The 17,212-nt window shown below is 44.2% G+C and overlaps 1 pseudogene; it reads right to left on the reverse strand.

Annotated features, from left to right (window-relative positions):
• Positions 1 to 92: 92 nt before the first annotated feature.
• On the reverse strand, positions 93 to 1,050 carry LOC115611662 (annotated as a pseudogene).
• Positions 1,051 to 17,212: the final 16,162 nt, after the last annotated feature.

A 17,212-nucleotide genomic window follows, 5' to 3' on the forward strand; every position in this document is an offset into this window, starting at 1 on the left:
TGATGTTACAGAGATGTTGTGGGGTTTTTTTTGGGTTTGCTGTTTTTCATGCCTCTTGCCTCCCGTCCCCCCCCCCCCCGCCTCCCTTTCCTTTAGCAAGTATGTGTCTGCAAGGAATGGACTTGATCTGTTTTTTCACTGCTGGTTTTGGGCATTAGAAGGGCTTCATGGAACTCCCTGGTCACAAAGTAGTAGCAGACACTATCCAAGCAGCAGTTAGATGTGGCAATACTCCTTGTCATGGAGATGTTGTTCATAACCTGGAGCATGAAACAGGTAGCTCCAACGCTATCCTGGCTGGCAGAAAGGCTGGCAGAAAACATATTAGAAATACAATCAGGTTAGGATAAATCATGTGAACAGCTTTCTGGACTGATTTCTCCTCTGGTGAATTTGTGTTCAGGCATCTCTTAAGGCTCCTGATCACTTCTGTGGAACAAAAAGTCAAGATTGCTAATGGAAGATTAAAAACAAAGAACCTGGAAAGCAGGCTCAGAGCAGCAGGCACGGTGGTATCCTTCTGAAAGCACAGGGTGGTTTGGCTCTGCCAAATCTGTACAGTGGCATCAATTATCACAGAGACCCAGAGAAGCCCACGGAGAAGGGCTACCTTTGATGGAGACCTGAAGGTTCTGGCCTTCAAGGGGTGTTTTATGTTTTATCTTGATCGATGGAGATAAATGAAATTACACAGATACTCACTAACATGTTGATGAAATACGTTGTCTCTATAAACTGGCAGAGTTCGTCTTGGGTTGACTTATTCCAGAGCAAATAAGCCATGAAAGGCAAGGTGCAGATGACAGAGCAGTCTGCAAAGACTAAGGTGTTTACATACACCCTTGTTTCCGTCCACTTCTTTACCTTGCAGAAGAACACCTAGAGGGCAAGGGCATCAAATAGTGCTCCAAAAAAGAAAATGAAGTTATACAGAGCAGATTCAATGAGGCGGACATGGTGACAAAGTTCTAGACTTGTGATACCGCAGTTGTTGGACACATTCATTGTCCTGTTGTGTAGATGTTGTATGATGTTCTGAGACCTGAAATAGGAAAATACGTGGTAAGACTTTCTTCCTACTTCTTAATACATGCATGTACTATGAAAAATAGGGTATTTAAGTAAATATTTACTTTGCACATCACAAATGTGAATTTGAGTCTACAAAGCTGGCCTGGTCAGTCAGCCTGTAACTGGGATGCATCCTTTGTCAAGCTTTGTTTATGTTTACTCACTTCATGAGTTAATATCTCAAAGTACACTTCCAATAGGACATCGCAGACAGTCTTTATTAAATAATGGTATTTTGAATGGAGGGTCAGAATAGCACTGAGAAAAGAGCCCCCTTTGATAATGAAGGCATCCTGTGACAATGTGATTCCTTAAGCTAGGCTGTGCAAATGATTACCTTAAGATTACCCTTAGCTTGGTTTTGAGCTGGGTAGGGATTGCAGCAACCAAACCTAAAGCCCAGCTGACTCTCAGTTCCTGCATCCCAGAGGCATGCTTGAAACCCTAAGTGAGTGAGTGAGGCAGGTAGCTGTTCACCTCCTTGGAAGGGGAATTTGGGGTGGAAGGATTAACCTGATTTTAAGCCCATGCATTCCAGGAGAGAATACGATTCTGTGGATGTAAAGCAGACAGACACACCTGAAAGAGGAAACACCAGTGCAAAATGAGGAATTTGCCATTAAGGGCTGCATTAGATGGTTCTGGCTTAAGGTGGGCATTCTGCCACCCTGGGAAATCCATGAGATGTAAGCAGTAGCTACTGAGTCTCCGTCACACTGGCTGCTAGATGTTCTCCAAGAATATTGGCTATGTGAGAAGTGTGAGTTCATGGCCTGATAAAAATCAGCTTTTATCAGACCCCATCCTGTGCAAAGTGCCTCTATGTGGCGTGCAGAAGGAACAGTTCTCTGAACTGGTGATTTTGTGTATACGTCACTGAATTTCTGCTTGCATCTAAATGCACTTTGGAAAGAATTTAACCTTTTAATTTAAAATATGCTTTTTGCCACTTCAGGAGACTGAAGTGGCAAGGGATCTGCTCGAATCCCACAGCTTTCAGAGATTCCAGAAGGGACACTGTGACTGAACATGCCTGGTTAAGCAGTTATTTGCCTCCGCAAGCAATTCAAACCTCCTCGTGGTCAGTTGGTGAGGGCACTACCTGCAAAATCAGACTTCAATAACTGATAAACACACACTAATTCAGTTGCTGGGGGATATGTAAATGTCTTGGGCACTCACGGGCATTAACGTGACTCTTATGCAGAGCTCTCTCCCAGTTCTTGTGTGCTCAGGTCTGGGTTTCCCAATAGGGGCTTGCTGCTCGCTGCCTGCACCCTGGAAGGAAGCTGCCGGCTGTTGCACGAGGAAAACCTCTCTGAATTACGGTGAGCAGCAGTAGGGAAATAACATCAAAGGCTGAACCTGCCACATCGTTATGCTCACTAAATACATGAGGCACATGTCTTTGCTTGCACATCTGATGCCCAGGTTGCTTTTCATCCATCAGCCCTGATCTGCAATGCCAGCAGCAGCCTCTGTGCTGAAGCACAAAGCAGGCAAACCGTACTGGTGTGCTCTGCTGCATGAAAGGGCTGTGGCTGACACCACCCTTAGAGCTGGAGATGTGGCTCGAATGCAGTTCCCAGCATCAGGGCTCGCAAGTGCTCCAGGCCATGAGGCAGCTCAGACACTGGTTGGAGGAGGGGGGAAATGAGTAAAGAGTTTTAATATGGCTGAGCATAAAATAGCTTTAAAGAGATGCAGTTTGATAAGCTAGCATATCCTGTGGCTGCTGGAAATGCTTAAAGTGGGGTAGATAAGGTGGTTGCAGCATCAGAGGAACTAGGCAGCAAGATACAGCTGTGAGAAAAGGATGGAGATGGCTGTAAAACAGCATCTTGCTGCTGCCGGAGGACCAGGACCAGGCTGGGGCTTGATGGACAAGGTCACCAGTATTGTGGGGTGTGTCCTGCTTTCCCCCCACCATAGGCTGGAGAGAACTGAGCACTAGCTGTCCCCCATCATTGAAGGCCAGGGTGCACTTGTATCCTTGTGGTTCTTAACTGAGAGCTTGGAGGAAGAGAAGCAAGGCAGAGTCTGAAGGCAATGTGGGTGTCACAGTAGCACCGTGGTGGCAAACATCCAGTGTTTTTCTGAGAGGGATGCCCGTGAAGAAGCAGATGCACCAGACCCCTTGCATGTAAACTCCTCTTCCTTCCTTGTGTAGGGAGCTCAGAAGTGAGCAGGTATTAGAGGGGTGAAGGGTGACTGTGGTGGATGAAATGACTAAGGACAGCACAGGAGCTGTGGTGGGTGAGGGAAGGGACCTGAACTGAGCAGTTCAGGGATGGGAAGCATGGTGTACAGCATGGCACCTTCTGCATCCACTGCCTTCAAACCTGCCACATCTGTGGCAACAGCCCTAATCTTCCCTATAAAAGGAATGGGTAGCTGTCAGCAAAGATTTAATACATATGCTGCACAGGTATGAGAATAGACTTGGTCAGGGCAGTGCTTCACAGGGGTGTTAATCTAACCATGGGCACTGCTGGGGCAGTGAACTGACCTGGGAGAGAAGCATAGCCCGAAAGAGTGAGCAGACGCACTGCCTCTGTGGCAGAAGAGCTCTAGGTGAGGGCCACAGCACTTAAGTGAGGGGCTTTTCCTCTCTGTTTCCAAACAGCGTAAGGAAGTCTGGAAACTGTCTGCTTTGACCTTGCTGTTGTTGTTCACAGCTCTCAAATACAATGATCTAAGGCACAGCACTTTGTTCTTTTCTTTATTTTTTTTGAAACGTGTGTTCTTTCAGGCTCATCTACCACTGCATCCCTTGAAAGCAGTAATGTCATCGCCCTAACCACAGAACTGCTTTGAAAGACCCTGGAAATGGATGCAAGGGTTCACTTGATCAAAAAATGAAGTTTTTTGAATCGCCTGTTCCCCATGTTGGGATGAATTTAGCTTCCAGTTCCCAGCTTCTGTTAGGAAATAATATGCTGTGATCTTCCAGGTAAAGTACCCAGAGAATACCCAGGAGTAAGAACAAAAACCAAGAGAGATGACAACCTACTGCATGGATGTCTGTGCTGCCCTGCAGAAACCAGGTACCTAATGCTCCTCTGCTTTCCTTTAGCCATAGCAGGACCCTGAGCAGCAGTTCACAGAGAGCAAGAGAGAATGAAACCCAAGTGATATTACCTGTAGGTTTAAGGCCACAAAATCATCAGTGGGTACCAACAGAGGCAGGACATGTGGGGGCTGTACAGCCATGCATCCTGGCCAGGAGGGCCAGCCCGTGGGACTGCAGGACGGGCACAGGCTACATGTGCACAGCTGGTGCCCAGCACCAACAGCTCGCTGGTACTTGAGGGTTTCTCTAGCACCTCCTTCTCCTGCGTAGGAGATTTTATCCCAGTTTGGTCTTGAATGTCGATCTGCTGGCTAAATAAATGGTGGCAGTACTTTCCACTGAGGTCCAGCATCTCATCATTCAGCACTTCCTAAACTAGTGTGTTTGGCTAGCAGTGGTAATCAGCAGCTGTGGATTTGAAATGCTGTGCTGAAACCTAAGCTAAGCAAGGCTGGAAGATGTGATATATGGTATTAGATCTTCCCGTGCAGGGCCCTTCAGCTGAGTGCTGGATTGAGTTATGCTTGCACAGCTCTGGGTAGGGAGTTGGGCACGCAAAGCACCTTGGCACATGGTGCAGTCTCTTTGTAGGCTGAAGAAAGTCTCCCCAGCCCTGTTCAGGTGGAGACTGCTGCACCGAAATGGCCCCTTGGGATGTGTTGGGTGCCGGGTGCGGGGATAGAGCCGGAGATGGCCACAATGGGGCCAGTGGCAGGGCTGCAGCCTGCACTCCTGTTTGAGCACAGGCTTCAGGCTGGCAACTGAACCAAGGCCTTGGCATCTCACATGGGTGGCAAAGAGCCTCACTTGTTGGCCCCTGCATTGGCAGAAATAGAGGGGGAAAGAGAGAGCTGTAAGCCCTGAAGGGCTCAGTGATGGCTATTGGTGTTGATGATCAGCATGCAACACAGGGATGCAACTGGCAGGGAATTGTCTCACTGCTTACCCTTAGTACCTGACCAGCTGAAACACTTCATTGCAGTGACGCTAATGGTGGTTGGCTGCTCATAAAATAACAGGATGGGTATTGTCCTGGCTGTGTGAGCTGTGAGAGAAGAGAAGCCTGCTGGCTTGAGCTCGAGGGTGAGAGCATGCAGGCACTGGTGCAGTGAGCGAAGGATGGCAGGATGCAGACATGTCCCAAAGTGTCCCTGGCTCGGGAGGCACCCAGTGGCATCAGGCAGAGGAAGTGCTGCAGCACAGCTGGCTAGCAAGGCTGTGCAGAGGATAGGACCTGAGTGTGACCAACCAGCCAATTCCTTATCCACTGAGTGGTCCATCTGTCTGATCCACGCCTCTCTAGCCTAGACATTGTGTGGGACAAGTACCATATGTGTGGGACAAGTGCAGGTAGATGACATTAGTTGCTCTTTCCTTACCCAGCAATGCTCTAACCATTGTTATCAGTGTAATCAGTGAGTAAGGTGGGAGCTACATAAAATGTCTCTGAACCGCACGGTGATAAGCCCCTCAGATACCATCTGGCACTTGTGAGGTGCTGTGGTGGAAGAGGGCAGGGAAGCGCGTTTATATGAAACACTGCAGTAGCATGAAAGAGGGATGGGAGGGTCACTGTACGTGTTTAAGGCCAGGAAAGACATGTGAGGAGAGCCCCAAAAGAAAAGCTGTGGGAGCTGTTTGCCTGTGGTAGATGCAACAGTGTTTCCCAAACAGAGGATGATGCTGTGAGTTATTTTTGACTGACAGCCCAAGGACATCATCCCGCCCTGTTCACAGAGTGGTTGAGGTTGGAAGGGACTTCTTGAGGTTTACTCCACCTCCTTGCCCAGAGCCTGTTGCCGTGTCCAGTCTGGTTTTGAATAACTCCAAGGATATCTCTACAAATTGCTAGGGCAACCTGTTCCAGTGATCACCCCAAAAGTAAATATTTTTTCTTAATGTTTAAATGGACTTTCCTGTCCTGTATTTCATTTTGTGCCCAGTGCCTCTCGCTGTCACTGCTGACAACAGCTCCATCTCCTTCCCAGTATCAAGGTGAGATTGATGACCATCCTGTAGTTGCCTGGATGCTTCTTCCTGCCTTTCCGGAAGATAGAGGTGACACTTGACTAAGTCAGCAGTGTTAAAGGGAAGAGCACACCACAAGTGCTAGCTCACATGCAGGTCTGGCTGTAAAGAAGAGGAGATGAGCAGCAGTAGAAAATTACTTTGGGCAAGGAAAATAAAAGGAGCAGGCTTAACTTTCCTATGGAAGATGTTAGCTCCACCTCTATGTCCAAAAATCTGGGTACAGTGCCTGGGACAAGAGCGATTTCGAGCAGAAATGCTGCACTGAGAGTGCTTGCTACAGCCCCTCAAAGCTGCAGAGTGGATGCACTGACTGAGTGGAAGCAGAAAGGCAGGGACACCCACCTTGCAGATGGGTAGGCAATGTTTTGAACTCCTTAATGGTAAGTGGAGAAAAAAAGCCACAGGCTAATGGGGAAAGGAGCAAATACCTCCCTGGGCCTTTGTGGGGGGGTGATGCTTCGGGCCAGCAGCATGCTTCAGTGTCTGGTGGTGTGGCACGATGCAAAAGATACAGTGCAAACCATTGAAGCACCGTGCTTCCCCTTCCAGGGGAGATGTGCTGATAAGTGTGTTTGTGTCCGCAGAGCGTGGGACAGCATCGAGATGAGTCACACAAGTGTCAGCTCTGCAGACACCCAGCTTTCAGCCCCCGGAGCCAGCCTGCACCTTCCTGAGAGCCTGCTGCTGGGACCAGGCACCCACCGTGGGGAGAGGTGGACCCCCCACCATGCTGTGCAGGTGAGCTGTCACCCGGGCAGAAATGGGATGAGACCCTGTGGAGAGGCTGCTGCACACCCTGTTGCAGGGAGAGTTGTACAACAGTGGGGCATTGCGGTGGGAAAAGGTGGCAGCATCAGGTGCTGCTGTGGGGCTGGACAAGGTATGGGGCAGGAGGATACACGCAGATGTAGTACTCTCACAAGAGTGGAGTTCCACACTCACAAAGTAGTGGAAGGGGCTGAGTGTGGCCCTTGCCACATTGAGGCAGAGCTCCTATGCAGAATGTGCCAAGTAGTTGTGGAGGTGTTTCAAATCATGTTTGTCCATAGCATAAATGTGCAGTGTATTGCCCCAATGTGTCTCCTCTCATCTTTTCTCCTCCTCTTCCTCACAGCTCACCTTGCTTTGCAATCCTACTTATCACTTAAATAGACACAAATACTTTTGTGTCAGGGCACTTCTGTCTCAAGACTGTCAAGTTTGTCTCTAGTGCCAACATAGAACTACAGAATGGTTTGAGTTGGAAGGGACCTTAAAGCTCATCCAGTTCCAGCTCCCTGCCACGGGCAGGGACACCTTCCACTAGAGCAGGTTGCTCCAAGCCCCTGTGTCCAACCTGGCCTTGAACACTGCCAGGGATGGGGCAGCCACAGCTTCTCTGGGCACCCTGTGCCAGCGCCTCAGCACCCTCACAAGGAAGAATTTCTTCCTAATGTCTAATCTAAATGTCTGTCAGTTTAAAGCTGTTCCCTGTTGTCCTAATTCTACAGCCCCTTGTCAGGAGGATCTGTGCTGGCAGGTGGAGGATGCTAAACTAGCAGAGATTACATATGTTTGTGTTTTGCTAAAACAGTACACTAAGCAGGACTAGATGATGTGGTTTTGGTTGTGGTGTGAAACGGGGAACGCCTACGTGGGGTGCAACAAAATTTCATGAGACAGCCTGGGTGACCTTTGATGGTACCACCTTTTCCATGGCAGCAAGGAAAAAACACTCTTCCACTTGGGTTGGGTTTTTTTCCTGCCCACCCCTCAACCATGAGCATCTCTTTTCTACGTTATCAATTTGAAATGTCACTTTGCTGTGCAATCCTTTGGGTGTGGAAGGTCTTCACCTTTATTAAGATTCCAAATTCAAAGCTTAACTTATTTATAATTTATCTTCATATGTACAAGGAGGAGGAACTTAAAGGTGATGTAAGTACATATAGGTTTGTAAAGCAGGCCATACTTTATCCAAGGGCTGGCTGCAGCAATACCCTGCTTTTACGATGTTATATATGAGCGCCTCTGTTTTGAATGACCTTTACATATGACCTGCACACTGATCGTGAGTGCTCTTCAGGCTGCACACCAGCCTATTCAGCCTCATCAGTGTTGATGCTATGGACTCACATCAGTGGTTTCTTGAGCTGAAGAAAAAACCAATTTTTATTCTTATGTAAATATAAAAACTCTTTTGTTTCAGAGCACCATGTGCTCGTGTGGACACTGTGTATGCCAGGACAGACAGTTTCAAGAGCTCGAGAAGATTTTTTTACCTCTTTCTCTCAACTGCAAGACCAAAAACGAAAAAAAGAAGTTTTCTGCTGATGGGAAGCAACAGAGGAGAGCAGAGGTAGGCCTGGTAATTGTAGCACATGCTCCTTGACCTTATCCTGCTGCCAAGAGAACAAATCCATTTATCCTCTGCTTTCACTGACTGATCTGTAATTTGCCTGTAGTTATCCTCCTCATTTCTGTATTTTATAGAATCATGAAATGGATTAGGTAGGAAGAGACCTTAAAACTCATCCAGTTCCAACCCCCTGCCACGCGCAGGGACACCTTCCACTAGAGCAGGTTGCTCCAAGCCCCTGCGTCCAACCTGGCCTTGAACACTGCCAGGGATGGGGCAGCCACAGCTTCTCTGGGCACCCTGTGCCAGCGCTTCAGCACCCTCACAGGGACGAACTTCTTCCCAATGTCTAATCTAAATCTCCCCTCTGTCAGTTTAAAGCCATTCCCCCTTGTCCTGTCCCTACAGGCTCTTGTCAAAAGCCCCTCTCTAGATTTCTTGTAGCCCCTTCAGGCACTGGGAGCTGCTCCAAGGTCTCCCCTTAAGGAGCCTTCTCTTTTCCTGGCTGCATCAGCCCAGCTCTCTCAGCCTATCTCTAGAGCAGAGCTGCTCCAGCTCTTGGAGCAGCTCCATGGCCTCCTCTGGCTCACTTGAGCAGCTCCACATCCCTCTGGAGTTGGGGCCCCAATACTGGACACAGGACTTTGTTTCCTCTTACATTGGCATGAATTCAGAGTGATACTTTAACAGCTAGACAGATCTAGATCCTCATATAGAAATACCTGGGGCCAGCAAATCTGAGCAAAACCTTGTCCTCTGCTTGAACAGGGAAGAAATTATTTTACTCAATTTGTTTACCTGCTTAATTCAACAAGCTATTTCCCTTCCTCTCAATTACATTCATATAATTGAAAACATTTTCACAAGAAATCTCAGATTGATTGGCTTTCCTGATATGGGATCATTGCATTGTTTTTCCTCTACACAGCCATCTATTTGCTTGCAGGGCTGTTTTGCAGCAGCTCTGTGGGGAATTACCACTATTTTTCTAACAATCTTGTTGCATGTTGTAACAATGCAGGTCCCCAATTTCCTCTTGACATTTGGGTACTTCCAGCTCCCATGGCTTTGAGCCTCTCTCCAGGGAGGGAGGCATTTATCTGTACTAACGCAGGAGCACCAGAAGTCCTAGACCTGGCCAGGGCTATATTTAGGTCCTACACATGCAGAGTAAAAGTCATTCCTGCCTGATTTATCTTGGAGTTTAAAATCCCCTGTTCTGAAAACTGTGGCATTAGTCAAAACACAGCACAAGCAGCCCTACCAGTGGGCAGCACCTGGTATTGTACCTGTGCCCAAGGCAATGCCACGTAAGGAGTCCTACCTGCTGCAGCCAGTGGCCCCACCGAAGCATTGGCATCCAGGGCAGAGCTTTTGCTGTGTTTTTTACTATTTCAGGAGAGGTCTTTTACAAGCAGCACTCTCTACTTCAGTTTGAAATGGCAGAGTTTGCAGCTCTGGGTATTGTCTTGTTGAATTAGTACCCATGCAGCATTTCCAACCCAATGAGAGTCCACCACAGTACTCACGGTGTGTGGACCTTGTTGTTTATCATGTCTTCTGTCTCGGGGACATAGGCAAATTAATAAAGCTTTGCTATCTTCATCTGCTTGTGTGAGCAGAGGCTGATGGGGCAGTTTCAGGGCTAAGAGTTGATTTTCCTGAGAGGGAGTCCAGTTCTGCAGCAGATGAGCTGCACTGCTGTGAGAATGCAAGTGCTGGAGGGAGGGAGAAACAGAAACTGCAGGTCTGCTGCATTATTTTTTGCAATGGGGGTGGTGAAATACTGGCACAGGTTGCCCAGAGTGATGATGGCGACATTCAAGGCCAGGCTGGATGTGGTTCTGAGCAACCTCATCTAGTTGAAGATGTCACTGCTCATTGCAGGGGGGCGTTGGACTAGATGAGCTTTGAAGGTCCTTTCCAACCCAAACTATTCTGTGATTCTAGGATTAGAACCCCGGTGAATGCAGGCATTTCCCTACAGCTGCTGAGGGTCTCTTCAGCTCTCTGTAAAAAAAACCCCAAAGCCACAATTATCCTTCTTTATTATGGGAAGGGCTTCTCACCCTCATGCTCTTTGGTGTGTCTGGTGGGATTGTGCCCTTGCTGAAGCTTGTCTTTGGTACCTTGAGCTAAAGTGCTTTGCTGACATGAGGTGAAATTCAGCTGTGGGAACATATTTTAAGGCAGTGATGGAGGAGAAACTGGCTTATTTGAGAAACTAAGGTCTGTTCAGCATGTGGTTTGCATTGAGTGTTTGCTACCACAAGTACCACGTGTGAATAACACCCAGCTCTGGGGAAGTTTGGTTTTATTTCAACCTGTTTGAACTGGTCATTTAGCAGAGTAGCAAGTGTCACATCTTGAAAGCAAAGCTCTTCTGGTGCAGCTGAATGGCTACTCTGCCGTTTACCTATAAGAAAAATGACACCCAAACCACAGCAGGATGTAGAGCTTTCATGTGCGTAACCCCAAACTTATCTACATTTCCTAGCCTGCCAGGCATGCAGCAGGAGTGCAGGTTTCTAGTTCAGTAAAGGGTATTATCCACTAAACATTTTACAGTGACAAGACTTCAAATGTACCATATCTGATGGGGGCTTACAGACTATAACACACACAGTCTATTCCACAGACTCACTTTCCTGGCAGCCCTGGGTACCACTCACAGGGACAGAGATGTGTATTTAACCCCCTGAGTTCAAGAAAATGCCAGAACAGAGCGGTGCATACAGGCAAACAGCACATTTCCAGAGACCCCTCTCTACTGATGCCTCTGTTGCACCCTGCTGATCACACAGCCTCTAGGAAGCCCAGCCTTGCAGAAAATGCATGCTGCCCAGCATGCAGTGTGCTGATGAACCCAGACCTATAGGGACAAGGTCCTTGGCTCCCACAGTGAAGAATGGCAAAGTGGTATGGGAAGAAGAGGTAAGGCCACTGGGGATGCGAATGGAAAACTCCTGTAATTGCTACTTAGTGCACACCCAGCAAGCACTTTGGGAATTTGCCTCTGCATTCCCTGCACACAACAGCATCCCTTCCTGTTCGGTGGCTGCTGACAGAGCTTATCTGCTCTGTTGATGGCATTAGTGTCACTGCATAGCTAAATATTGATGAGTGGCTATAACAGATCACTGCTCAACTGCTTGCCCTGGAAAAAGAATTCGCTTTGTGCAGCTGCATCTCACAGTTTAATGACTGCTGCAAAGGTTTGAAGTTCCATGACAGAAAAAACTGTATAAAGATTCCTGCTTTTAATGAAATTAAATAGTTGTCCTGAAAAAATAAAGATGTTGTTATGGCAGAACCACATTTCTCTTGTCGTCTTTAATATTCTCTTATAGTCTCTTCTATTCTTATACTCTTATATTCTCTTCTCTTATACTCTCTTACACTCTCTTATATTCTCTTACCTTCTCTTTTATTCTTTTATATTCTCATATATTCTCTTATAGTGTCTTCCCTTTTCTTATAGTCTCTTCTCTTATATTCTCTTATATTTTCTTAGATTTGTTTATATTCTCTTTGTGTATATTCTCTTATGTTCTCTTCTAATCTATATTCTCTTGTATTCCCTTCTCTTGTCTTATATTCTTTTACATTCTCTTCTCTTACATTCTCTTCTATTCCCTTCTCTTCCCTTCTCTTATACTCTCTTATATTCTTCTATGTTCCCTTAGAGTCTCTTTTCTTCTCTTATAGTCTCTGCCCTTTTCTTATATTCTCTTCCCTTCCCTTCTGGTATGTTCTCTTATATTTTCTTATATTCTCTTATAGTCTCTTCTCTTAGATTCCCTTCCCTTCTCTTATATTCTTTTAAATTCTCTTCTCTTCCCTTATATTCTCCTCTTCCCTTATATTCTCTTCTTCCCTTATATTCTCGTACCTTCTCTTCCCTTCGCATTTATTCTCTTCTCTTGTACTCTTAGTGTCTTATATTCTTTTAGAGTCTCTTCTCTTAGAGTCTCTTCCCTTTCCTTATATTCTCTTCCATTTTCTTATAGTCTCTTCCCTTCCCTTTCCTTACATTTTCTTATATTCCCTTATAATATATATTTTCTTCCAGTCTCTTCTCTTATATTCTTTTACGTTCTCTTATGTTCTTTTCTCTTACATTTTCTAATTAGCTCCTCGATTCTCTCCTCTTATATTCCTATTCTCTTCTCCTATATTCTATTCTTTTATCTCCTATAGTCTCTTGTAGTCTCTTTGATTCTCTTCTCTTATAGTCTCTTCCAGTGTCTTCTCTTAGATTCTCTTCGTTTCTCTTCCCTTTTCTTATATGCTCTTCCATTTTCTTCTCTTAGATTCTCTTCTCCGATTCTCGTAGAGTCTCTTCCCTTTTCTTAGATGCTCTTGTCTTCTCATAGTCTCTTAAAGTCTCTTCCCTCCTCTTATATGCTATTCCATTTCTTCTTAGATTCTCTTATCTTCTCATAGTCTCTTAGAGTCTTTCTTATATGCTCTTTGATTTTCTTCTCTTAGATTCTCTTCTCTTAGAGTCTCTTGAAGTCTCTTCCCTTTTTTATATGTGCTTCCATGTTCTCCTCTTAGATTCCCTTATATTCTCCTCTCTTTTATATTTCTTAGTCTCTTCCCTTTTGTTATATTCTCTTCCACTTTCTTCTCTTAGATTCTCTTAGTCTCTTCGCTTTTCTTATATGCTCTTCCATTTTCTTCTCTTAGATTCTCTTAGAGTCTCTTCCCTTTTCTTACATGCTCTTCCATTTTCTCTTAGAGCCCCTTCTCTTGTCTTAGATTCTCTTTCTTTTCATAGTCTCTTAGAGTCTCTTCCCTTTTCTTATATGCTCTTCCACTTTCTTCTCTTAGAATCTCTTAGATTATTTTAGATTCTTTAAGATTTTCTTAGATTCTCTTCTCTTTTAATCTCTTCCTTTTTCTTTTATGATCTTCCATTTTCTTCTCTCAGATTCCCTAAGATTCTCTTAGGTTTTCTTAGATTCTCTTCAATTTTCTTCTCTTCTCTTAGATTCTATTAGTCTCTTCCCTTTTCTTATTATGCTCTTCTATTTTCTTTTCCTAAATTCTCTTAGGTTCTCTTAGATTCTCCTATAGGAGACTAGGAGAAGACAAAAGAATCTAAGAGAAAAATGGAAGATCATATAGGAAATGGGAGAGACTCTAGGAGATTCTATGAGACTCTAAGAAAAGTGAAGAGAATCTAAGAAAATCAAAGAGAATCTAAGAGAAGAAAATGGAAGAGCATATAAAAAAGGAAAGAGACTAAAAGAAGAGAAGAGAATCTGTGAGAATCTAAGAGAATGTAAGTGAGCCTAGGGGAATCTAGGAGAATTGAAGAGAATCCAGGAGAATCTAGGAGAATCTTAGAGTATCTAGGACAATCTTAGAGAATATAGGAGAATCTAGGAGAATCTAAGAGAAGAAAATAGAAGAGCATATAACAAAAGGGAAGAGACTCTAAGAGGACAAAAGAAAATCTGGGAGAATCTAGGAGAATCTAAGAGATTCTAAGAGATTCTAGCAGATTTTATGAGATTCTGGGAAACTCTAGGAGAATCTAAGAGAGTCTAGGAGAATCTGAGAGATTCTAATTGATTCTAGGAGAATCTAGGAGAATTTAAGAGATTCGAGGAGATTTTATGAGATTCTAGGAGAATCTAAGATAATATAGGAGAAGAGAATCTAGGAGAATATAAGAGATTGTAGGAGATTCTAGGAGAATCTAAGACCATCATCTAAGAGACTCTAGGAGATTTTAAGAGAATTTAGGAGAATCTAGGGAGATCTAGGAGAATCTAGGAGAATCAAAGAGAATCTGGGAGAATCTAAGAGATTCTAGGAGATTTGAAGAGATTCCAGGAGATTTTAAGAGATTCTAATAGAATTTAAGGGAATCTTGGAGAATCTAAGAGCATCTAGGAGAATCTAAGAGATTCTAGAAGATTCTAAGAGATTCTAGGAGAATTTACGAGACTATAGGAGAAGAGAATCTAGGGGAATCTAGGGGAATCAAAGAGAGATTCTAGGAGAATCTAAGAGATTCTAGGGGACTCTAGGGGAATCGAAGAGAATCTGGGAGAATCTAAGAGATTCTAAGAGATTCTAGGAGAATCTAAGAGATTTTAAGAGATTCTAGGAGATTTTAAGAGATTCTAGGAGATTTTAAAAGATTCTAGGAGAATCTAAGAGATTCTAAGAGACTCTAGGGGACTCTAGGAGCATTTAGGAGAATCGAAGAGAATCTGGGAGAATTTAAGAGATTCTAGGAGATTCTAAGAGATTCTAGGAGAATCTAAGAGAATGTAAGTGAATCTAGGAGAATCCAGGAGAATCTGGTAGAATCTAAGAGATTCTAGGGGACTCTAGGAGATTTTAAGAGAATCTGGGAGAATCTAAGAGATTCTAGGAGATTCTAAGAGATTTAAGAGATTCTAGGAGATTTTAAGAGATTCTAGGAGAATCTAAGAGAATGTAAGTGAATCTAGGAGAATCTAAGAGAATGTAAGTGAATCTAGGAGAATCCAAGAGAATGTAAGTGAATCTAGGAGAATCCAGGAGAATCTGGTAGAATCTAAGAGATTCTAGGAGAATCTAAGAGAATTTAGGACTCTAGGGGAATCTAGGAGAATCGAAGCGAATGTGGGAGAATCTAAGAGATTCTAGGAGATTCTAGGAGAATCTAAGAGAATCTAAGAGAATCTAGAAGTTACTCTAAGAGAACCTAAGGGAATCTAAGAGAAGAAAATCTAAGAGAACATAGGAGAACCTAGGAGAAGAGACTCAAAGAGACTCTAAGAGAACCTAGGAGAACCTAAAGGAATCTAAGAGAAGAGATGAAAATCTAAGAGAAGCTAGGAGAATCTAGGAGAATCTTAGAGAACCCAGGAGAACCTAAGTGAATCTAAGATAAGAGAAGAAAATCTAAGAATCTGGGTGACTCTAACCGACTCTAGGAGAAGAAATGTGAATCTAGGAGAATCTATGAGAAGCTAGGAGAATCTAGGAGGAGAGAAGGGAATCTAAGAGAAGCTAAGTGACTCTAAGAGAATCTAGGAGAACTTAAGAAAACCTAAGAGAATCTAGGAGAATCTAAGAGTATCTAGGAGAATCTAAGAGTATCTAGGAGAATCTAAGAGTATCTAGGAGAATCTAAGAGTATCTAGGAGAATCTAAGAGAATGTAGGAGAATCTAAGAGTTTCTAAGAGACTCTTAGAGACTAGCAGAATGTAGGAGAAGCTAAGAGAAGCTAATAGAATTTAGGAGCATCTAAGAGACTGTAAGAGAATCTAAGATAATTTAGGAGCATCTAAGAGACTGTAAGAGAATCTAAAAGATAATCTAGGAGAATCTAAGAGAATCTAACAGACTCTAAGAGACTGTAAAAGAATCTAAGAGAATCTAGGAGAATAGATTCGAAGAGAATCTAAGAGACTAAGAAAATCTAGGAAAATCTAAGAGAAGAAAATGGAAGAGCAGATAAGAAAAGGGAAGATGATACTCTAAGAGAATCTAAGAGAAGAGGAAGATATCTAGGAGAATCTAGGAGAATGTAAAAGAAGAGAGGAAAATCTAAGAGAATCTAAGAGAATCAAGTTGAAGAGCCTGTAAGAAAAGGGAAGAGACTCTAAGAGAAGAAAATCTTAGAGAAGCTAGTAGAATCTAAGAGAATCTAAGAGAAGAAAATAGAAGAGCATAAGAAAATGGAAGAGATTCTAATAGAATCTAAATGAAGAGGAAAAAAATTAAGAGAATCAAATGGAAAAGCATATAAGAAAAAGGAAGCAACTCTAAGAGACTAAGAGAATCGAAGAAAATCTAAGAGATGAAAATGGAAGAACATATAAGAAAAGGGAAGAGGAACTAAGAGAATCTAAGAGAAGAAAATCAGAGACAGGTCGAGGAGAGAAGAATGTAAGACCAGAGGATATAAGAGAAGAGAATATCAGAGAGGAGAATATCGAAGAATGTAAGACAAGAATATCAGAGAGGAGGATATCAGAGAACCTAAGAGAGGAGAATGTCAGTGAATGTAAGAGAAGAGAATATCAGAGAGGAGAATATCAGAGGGGAAATGTAAGGGAAGAGACTCTTGGAGACCATAAGAGATGAGAGGTGAGGAGTGGAAAGAGAAAATAATTAACACTGCCCAGGCCACCCTGTGTGAATCCAGCCTTGCTGCACAAGCTGGGGTCTCCCAGCCCACTGAGAAGGGAGCATTGACACCTCCTACATCTCAAAACACATACAGCTGTCATTGCGAAGACATTACTGGTAGCTTAGCAGCAGGCAAATGCTTTGCAATGTGAAGTCCTGATTGGCCACTGTGGGAGAGGACAGACCAGGGAAGTTCCTTGGAGACATCTTGCTATGAAAGCTTGTGGTGGGCCGGCAATTCTTTTGAGACCATGATTTTTCTACTCCTGTACTGAAAAAAACACGCACATTAGAAGGAAAACAAGCAATAACAGGAGAAAGGAAGGTTTAACCCTTTTAAGACTTGAGACAACAGCATTTGTGAATCTATGTGTCAGTGACACATGTTACAGGATGCATTTTTTACAGCAGTGCATCCTAGGGATCCCTGTCATGTCACAGCCCTGCTGTAGCCTTTGGTCCGTGCACTCACCTGCTTGGGCTGCAGGGCAAGGAAGGAGGTCAGTGACTCCAACTAGCCAAAGCCCTTTGCTCATTCCCATTGAGGTTTCTGCAT

This window comes from Strigops habroptila, chromosome 8 (assembly GCF_004027225.2).
Source record: "Strigops habroptila isolate Jane chromosome 8, bStrHab1.2.pri, whole genome shotgun sequence".
Taxonomy (NCBI): domain Eukaryota; kingdom Metazoa; phylum Chordata; class Aves; order Psittaciformes; family Psittacidae; genus Strigops; species Strigops habroptila.